The sequence below is a fragment of the Triticum aestivum genome, chromosome 5B (genome assembly GCF_018294505.1).
Source record: "Triticum aestivum cultivar Chinese Spring chromosome 5B, IWGSC CS RefSeq v2.1, whole genome shotgun sequence".
Classification (NCBI taxonomy): Eukaryota; Viridiplantae; Streptophyta; class Magnoliopsida; order Poales; family Poaceae; genus Triticum; species Triticum aestivum.
Window position 1 is genome coordinate 103765597 of NC_057807.1, and position 8948 is coordinate 103774544.

General features: G+C 46.2%; 1 long non-coding RNA gene across 7 annotated transcripts; it reads left to right on the top strand.

The window, feature by feature from the left end:
- Positions 1-941: 941 nt before the first annotated feature.
- LOC123110632 (uncharacterized) lies at positions 942-4630 on the top strand. Of its 7 annotated transcripts, XR_006453533.1 has the most exons (4): positions 942-1255; positions 1727-1944; positions 2191-2271; positions 2358-4630. It is a non-coding gene; the product is annotated as an uncharacterized lncRNA (long non-coding RNA). The 7 variants fall into 7 exon arrangements; XR_006453530.1 differs by having other exon boundaries at positions 1727-4449; positions 4525-4630; XR_006453532.1 differs by having other exon boundaries at positions 1727-2914; positions 4319-4630.
- The last annotated feature ends 4318 nt before the right edge of the window (positions 4631-8948 follow it).

An 8948-nucleotide genomic window follows, 5' to 3' on the forward strand; every position in this document is an offset into this window, starting at 1 on the left:
TAATACCCTACTCCAGCGTTTTGGTGGATTGCCTTAAAGGGCTGAGGATGAACTAGTACAGTGGATGAACAATCCTCAGGAGGTGAGGTGTTTTTATTTTAACACCTGAAGTTTTTTTATGCCCACAAGTACCCAATGATGTTCTTATTTTTATTCAACACCATTATTTTTGCACCTAGCAACCCTAGCAATGGGTGTCGGGTACAATGACGAAAATGGTGGGAGAATTTAACCTTTAATCCAAATTTACACCATTTTCTAATTGTTGTCACATTTGAGAAAACCCAACTAATACTGACAACACATATGATTTTTTTAAACAGATATGAAATTATGAAATGATTTAGAACATTTTTTATAAGCAAAGATTAAATAGAGTCATAGGCTATCATATTGTTGAAATAACACTTCTGGAAATCAGTAAATGAAATAATTGTACATCAGTCTCCACGAGTCTCACATAGACCATCTCATATATCCCCATTTTGTGTCAAATAATGAGATCATCGTCAAGATATATCTTCCTGCTATATATCACAAATGGTTGTAAACCAATAGTAATTATGTGTAAGCATGCATTAGATCAATACTCGGGATGTAGTAGAACTTAGTGGTAAATCAATAAATAAAATTTGTATACGCATGAGAGAACATTAGAAGTGCATCTAAGCATAGCACGTGCAGGTCACATACCAATTTAGATATATTAAAACTGAACACTAAGCCAGCCCTCTCAGGCCATCAACGTTTTTGGCCATTAGATTTCACGTTTAATTAGTTTCTGGCCGTCAGATCTATGTCCAAGCAATAGTTTACAGCGCAGTGGGCTGACTGTCCTAACAGGCTGCTATTCTGAAAACTTTTTGAAGGCCCGTGGTTGAATGGGCTTTGTATGGTCTGCAAGCCCATTTAGGTACAGGCCGCTAAGCCACTCGCTCGAGGGGCTCGATGCAGAGAAGAAAGATGTCCCCTCTCCCCGACTTCTCATCTCTCTCCCACGATGTGTGCACCGCCGCCAGGTCCGTTCTCATCTGGTTAATCTGAACGGGCATATTTTCTTTCTGCTCTACCTCAGGAGACCTCCTCCCCTGAGCGCTCCCCTCCCTCAGGAGACCTCCTCCCCGACCTCTCGTTTTCTCTACCGACGGCCGACGTGGTGGTGTACCGCCGCCGTCACGGCGCTGAAACCGGCGAGATCCTGCGTCCCCATCGTGGCCCAGATTCCCTATGCCACCAGTACACCGAACACCTCAAGGTACCCCGACCCCCCACCCCCGCCCGCGGCGTCCGCCGATCTCCCCTTTCCGTGGCGCAAATTTGTGCGTTTGTTCTGTGTAGGCGGCTGGTTTGCGCTACTATTTTTGGGGGCGATCGGGCGCATCCTGATGACACAGCGACACATATGTGGGTGTTAAGCCCAGGTCTTGATCGGTTCTGGTGAGAAAAAATTGTATCCAGGAGATCGGGATATGATTTGGGGATGAGGACTGTTGGGGAACATTAGTTGCCGAATCTTATTCCATAGTTTGTGGTGTTAGATTTGCAGCCGGAGAAGAAATAAAGGCCATGACCTTGTGCGAGGAAAACCCTTTTCTGCAGGCTTGATAAATAATTTATATCCTGAATTGGGACTTCCTGTTTTAAACAGTAATTTATGTTTGACTACTTGCTGGTACAATGTAGTATGTTTGTACTAATACATGTTGTTGTTGATTTCGACTCGCAGATTCGTATGTGAAAGGAGGTGCATGGGAGAAAAGATGCCAGAGTTGCGTAGTGGAGTGTGATAATATATTCAAGTCAAGGAAAGTTGTGGTGACCAACACGATTATCCATCACGTCCAGCGGGGACGCTGCAAGAATCATGGCCCCCATGTGTGCTATTGTCCAACACAGCCGCTGCCCTTTCACACTACCTCCACGCCGGTTGTGTTTTCCCTACAAGTACATCTCGCTTCTCTCCTGCAATATTACTAGGCTGGAGATGGGTGTCATGGCTTCAGAGGCGTCAACATTGACTGCAAATACATTCTGAAAATTGAATTGTTTGAAATTCTTAGTATATGCAATTCTGTAAATTGTATCTGTATGTATGTGAAGGTCTTTTCAAAATGGAGCAGAAAGAAAAGAACAGAGCTTTTGATTTAGCTTAGTAGAGAAAGACTGAAACACATTTCATTTATATCACAGGAATGGATGCCTTGGTGTCTGCATTTTATTCCGAGGAGAAAACACATCCAGAGAAAAAACAAGAATGAGTTGTCTAACTAGGTTAGCTATCCACCTATGTATTTCTCTTTTTATTCTATGTATTCATTACTCATTTCAGTTACTCTTCATCTCTTAAATTATTATAGAAACAAATATCTTTTTGGGCTGTTGTGTGCAAATCATATTTGAAGTTTCCATGCACAACGAGGACGATTATGTGCCTCTTTTAAGTCATCCACGGTCAGATTCATTCTTGTCTTGGCTCTTACTTGGGCAAAAACTGGAATATCCTCTTTGGGAATGATGTTAGTCAGAAACTCAATATTAATTTTGCACTTTAAGAAAGAGTCAAGTTTGTTATGTAGCATTATATTTGGCTCAGATAGTTCTTGGATGCCTTCCACGGGTCGATGGGACGTTTTGCTCACCTTGCAAAAGTAAAGCAATGAAGAAATTTGTAAGGTGGGAACACTCGAATCTCAGAGGTAAGTGTGCCATGCTCTCCCTCTTGCGATATCGAAACTGGTTGCTCATGTGATTTTAGAAAATTATAATTCAAGCATGGATGAAGCTTTGGCATAAACGATGCCACTTATAAGCTACAAAGCAGGAGGGCTTAATTGCTTAACTAACAAGGTTTATTTATACATCTTAAGGTGGATTCAACTTGCAAACCTCACAGAATGATCCCCAGCTGATAGAGGTTTAATTCATCAGATATTTCCCTAACTGATCGGCGCTAAATTTATGTTAATCTATCATTACAAAATGCTTTCTTCTTCTTTTTTTCCAGTCTGCATGCTTTGTTAATTTATGACTTTTCCAAGATGGCAAGAGCCTCTAACTTTTCTAATTGCTCTCATGGTTGCTTTCCCTTTTGACGAATCGTATGTGTGATGTGTCTTATCATTCTCAATCTTCTTATATCACATTTTTTGTGACTCGGCTGTTGCATCCTGGAAAGTTTGTGTAAACTGAGCTAACCATTGATATATATATATATATATATATAACAAATTTTTCCTACTACCGGGTGTAGTTACTCCCACTTTTGTTTCATACGTTCTAGGTAGTATCTATCATATCGAAGAGTATGTACGCGTAGTATGTAGTATATAAAAATGTTTAGGTAGTATGTATACTACCTTTTTGGTAGTATGTACCATATTTTGTGCATACTCTATTTAATGTACAAATATGTACGTATTTCACAAATACAATAAAACTATGAGCTCACTTGCAATTTTTTCATATAACTCGCTTTGGAGTATCTTAGATATAGTATATGAACACACTAAAAATAATATATTAGAGTATATACTACCACATGGTAGTATATGAGAAATGGGTGTAGCTACACCCGGTAGTAGGATGCATTTTCCCTATATATATATATATATATATATATATATATATCGTACATAGCTGAGGCGATTCTACGTGTTGGCTGTGGGGTCATCTGACCCACAGCCTTTTGCATAAAACAGCCTAAAACACTGTATACTTACTATTCATTGTGAAGATTTTTTTCGAAAAATTAGCTATGACCCCACAGATACTTGAGGCTGGCTTCTCCGCTGGTACATAGTTACTTTAAGCCTCCCTGCAAAAAACAAACAACAGTTACTTTAAGCCATATGCAAGCCATTCTTACATGGAATGTTCTGGTTTTATCACTTTGTATTGTCCATCGATGAATTGAACCATGCAAATGTCTTCAGATTGTTTCATGGGCGAGCCCAAGTTCATGACTAACATGTTGTCCCACTAGCACATCATGAGCCCACTCATAAGAAAATATTAAGCCTTTGTGAGAAATACCAGAGCACATTTACAAGTGAACTACTTGTTGCTCTTCGCTTTACTGGTCATGTAGAAACAACTCTCTTTGGTCTGACTCTCTTATGCCTAGAAACTATTTCAGCCATGTGTAGGATTACCAGTAAGGGTAGGGGCACAATAGTTCTTTTTATTTCAATAGAAGTCATATGAGCTACGATCATCTTTGTTTGTTTTTGAAAGATCTAATATAATAGTGATTAGTAAATATGCATGTCTTTTCAGATGAGATTGCTTGATGCTATATAGTTTTACTCTCTTAATGTAGACTGGATGCATACTTTCATCAGTTGAACCAATTACTCATGGAAGGAATAAAAGATCCAAGCTAGGAAGGCATGTTTCAAAGGCACAAGCATAAGTCTTGGAATAATTGCTATTGGTGGTTAAAAAATTCATGTATGTCGATGTGATGTCTATGAAAGATGTTAAATCTGCTTGATGTATATGTCTAATCTTTATGTTGGCGAACAGGTGGATGTTGACTACATTAACATTTCCTTGTGTTGCCTTATTAGTGTATGCCAAAAGATGCAAATCGTGTGGAAATGCAAGAACATGAGCTTCTGTTCTTTGCTTTCTTTTTGGTTGCACAAGCTTGATGTTATTATCTCTCACATAACTCTACTTTGTTTTCTTGTTTGTGGCTTTGTACTATATAGGCCACTTATGTGAACATATCTCTTTTTGCATCGTGTTCATGTCAACATGTGCCGCATGAGAACTCATGCCATTTTTTGTCATGTTGGAGCACTAAAAGTAACATTACCTTTGAATTTAGTGATCAAGTAATATGTATATTTGCAAAACTTCCTATTGTTATATTGTCAAAATAGATGAGCGCGGCAACGCGCGCCATCAACGATCTAGTAATAGACATAGTCAGCGTCGGGAGAATCCACCAGATCTTTAACCAACAGAAAGCTAGCTACCCTCATCCTCTAGCCGACTGTCATCCTATAACCAACACCCCGTCATGAATATTAGTGCTTCCTTTCGTATCCTTCCCAAACCTTGTTCTTTCACATTTTCTTGTAGTGATTCCTCCGAACAAATATCTAACCGCACATGCTTGTGTTAGTGCTGCTCGCATCATGTTCTCCTAGAATCCATTTATGTAGGTCAAAATGTTCCGTTACCGAAAAATACTGGACACTGAAGATTTGCATTACCAATATCATACTTATTACAGACATTCATTTGGGATTGGAAGAAAATTCAAATTGCCTTTAATTTACACAAGGGTAATTCAAATTACCTAAGTAGTCCCAGGAGACGCATCGTCCACAGTCCAGGAAGTAGCATGTATGTGTACTGGGCCTTTGGTGCACGACCGCGTCAGTTGGGGCCTCACATGCTGCCTCGCACAGTCCTGCACTAATGAAATTTTGATGTTTCCCTCCTCCAAAGTTGTGAACATGAGTCAAAGTTTCTTGTTCTTCGACCACTAATCAAGTTTAGAACTGGTCCAACAATTTCATGTTGAGATCTGAATAGAAAAAGACATGATGCCACATGGAAATTTCATAGCCACCCAAGTGTAGCACTTATGAGTTCATGAAACCACTTTGGTGAAGGAAAAAAAGAACACTGCTAGCAGTGCATGAAGGAGCAAGCATAATTGAAACAAATACAATCATCCTTAGAATTAGGGAGCCAAGACAACTTCGAAAAATAAAAGAAACAATTAACTCGGAAGTGCTCACATTAGTGGTGTAGTCCCACGACATGGATGCGCTGCGAAAAGGAATAGGTGCTACCAGCACCAGCTAGAGGCGGACCGAAGTGAAGGGTACCATGGCAACAAAACATGGGCTGAGAGGATGAGCACATGCCTCTGCCTCATTGCTGATCTTAGGCATCCCTGATTTCTCCATTACACAACCAGGGATAAGTTCTGCCAAATTACATATCACTATGGCTGGGAGCTGGTGTCACCATGGCTTGTCCAAATCAAGCACCTAGTTCGTTTAGATTAGAAAGACAACAAACTGAAGAATTACTGCAACATCACCCTGCAAATCAAACATGTTTCTTGTTTTGTCGGATTGTGGGATCCGCAAACCCTTGGGAGGTTCGAACTCTGGGGTGCGTGCGGAGATCTCAACCTATCCAGCCTGCCTACTCGCGATCCTCCTAAGCCTAGCGCGTCAAGCTCAAAGGGAAAAAGACACGCGATAGTTTTATCCTGGTTCGGGCCACCGTTGTGGTGTAATACCCTACTCCAGCGTTTTGGTGGATTGCCTCGATGGGCTGAGGATGAGCTAGTATAGTGGATGAACAAGCCTCAGGAGGTGAGGTGTTCTTGAGCTGGTGCGGCGTATGCTAGCTCTACTTGTTCTGATCCCCGTCCCCTTTTATGGTGGTGGCTAGTCCTACTTATAGTGGCCTTGGTCCTCTTCCCAAATATGAGCGGGAAGGGATTCCACAATGGCCGGATTTGAAAGGGGACAAGTAGTACAGTCTATCCTGACAAAAGTAGTCTTCGCCTGTGAAAAGCCTCTGGTCGTGACGCTGCGGTGGGCCCATCGATGACCTCCATCCTGCCGTCCTAGCGGTCTTGGTCTCGTTGCACCAGAATGGAAACCTTTGGCTGATTCCTCGGGACACCGCACCTGTGTCCTGCCTCCTTTGCACCGAAGAGGAAACCTGCGCTCTGCGCCCGCCTGGCCTTGGTCGTCATGGCTCACGTCAGCTAAGCCTCGTGAGGTAACCTGCATAGAACTCACCGTCCCTTAGGAGCCAGCATGAGGAGGCAGGTCCCCTCGGGGGTCTTGGCGCTGTCCGCCTTGCGAGGCTTGGCTCCTCGCGAGGGTCTTGTGTTGTTGATGTTGAAGCTGGGCCGTACCAGGCCGTCGATGGAGCCATGTGGTGGGCCGCAGGCAGGCAGGGCTAGATACCCCTGAATCCAGGACGCCGATAGTAGCCCCCGGGCCCAAGGCGTGCTCGGACTTGGCTTCCAGGCGAAGCCGAAGGGCAAGTGCGGAGCGCCACGGACCCTAACCGCCTGCGGCCTTGATGACGTGTGGCGATTGATGGGACGTGGGCGACTCCGGTTCCCCACGCTGCCTCGGCAACTGCTCGACTTGACTGGTCGATGCGGCACGCAGAAGGTCATGATGGTGCGAGGTCGTGGAGGCCGGCGGTTGGCCTCCCTTGGCTATAAATGCAAGGAAGGGGCCGAGCCCCCGCCCATCTCTCCTTCATCTTGTTCTCGCCTGCTTTTCTCTTCTCAATCTTGCTCCCATGGCGTCGCCGAAGAGGTTTTCGGCAGCCGAGAAAGGAAAGGCATCCAAGGAGGGGCCAGCCTCTCCTCGTCCCAAGAGGGGCCGCGGCCGTCCCCGCAAGCAGCCTGCGGTCCCTCTGGCAACTTCTAGGGGGCGTGGGCACGTGCCCCCAGAAGCGGCGTTACTCTAGGCGCCCGCGATGGCACCTCTTCCCGCAGCGAGGGCCACCGGCTTCGGAGAAACCCCCATGATGAAGGGAGGCACGCCATGATCGTGCGCCTGCCTCGGCCGTGCTTTTCCTCGCTGGACGTGCTCCCTGAGTTTGTGGTGTGGTCGGAGAGCCCGGCTGGCACCTCGCTCCGCCTCCCGCGCTTCTTCTCTGGCGAGCTTCCTTCTTCGGGGCCCAACGGTCTCTGGCTGCAGGCTGACGGTTGCTGCAACAGGGCTTCGTGGGTTGGTACCAAGGTCACCGCCTCCAGCAGCGTGGTCCTGACCCGCGGCTGGCAGACCTTCGCCCGCGCGCATGGCCTAGGCGGAAGGTGTACCCTCCACTTCAAGTACGACAACCTGGCGACCCTCTATGTGAGGGTGTTCAGGGAGGACGGCCGCCGCATGGGGTGCTTCCTAGAGGATGGTAGCGGCGACGATGGTGGCGACGACGAGCTTGGTCTTGGCGACGCGTGCTCCTCCTCCCGCGACGGCAATTCGTTCTCAAATGAGAGCTCGAGCAGTGGCGGCTACGACCGTCCCCCGTGTCGTCGTGCTCAGGTCGAGGATGTCGGGGGTTCGTCCCGCTGTAGTGCTCCAGTGAAGCTGGGGAGGAGCCCGTCGTGAAGCTGGGAGCCGGCGAACTTGGACTCAAGGCCGACGGCCCCAGGTCACCTATGGGAGAACTGGTGGAGCATCAGGTCACCTTGAGGCGCTACTTCAGGATGCGGCGCTGGTGCCGAGCTCATACGCCTTCGGGCCCTCTTTGTTTAGCCTTTCCTTTCTCCTGTAATTCGAAAAAAATAAAGATGTACCTTGCGGGGGCGTGTAATGAACTATGGATGTTATGCCCTTTATGCTATAATCGCCATCTTGATGCTGTGCTGTAATGTTTGCGATTTGAGTGAGTTAAGGTAGGAAAGCTTAGCTTGGTATGTGCAGTCGTTTTCTGCCTCACGAGAACCTGACCTCAGGTACTTGACGCCCCCTCCTCAGGGAGCCTTGGGCGCAGTCCCCGAAAGATATGCCGCGAGCTCTCAGGAGCCTCGGCAGGGCAGAGTTGTCCTTTGAAGGAAGAGAAAACTTGTCGAGCGGCTCACTCCCCCTTACGCGAGCCCCCTGCCACATATTAGCTCGGGACCTGATGCACGGCGTCGCACTGCCCGGGGGGCACGGACATGAGGGGTGCTGGTGCCCGTGGACTTGATTGAGGGCTCCTCGCGAGGATGAAGCCGAAATACTAGGGTTCGGTGCGGTGCGTGCGCGAAAAGGCAAGCCCAGGGCGCACACACCTACCTAGCCCCACACACGAGGCGCACGAGAAGAAGTGGCGGGCGACTGCCACCTCTCTCATGCCCTTAGGCCAAAAAACAACTTAGGAGAAGGAAACAGCTCGAGGAAACAGTGTTCGAGAATACCAAATCCATTGAAAGATTACTAAAAAACTGCAAGCAACTTCAGAAA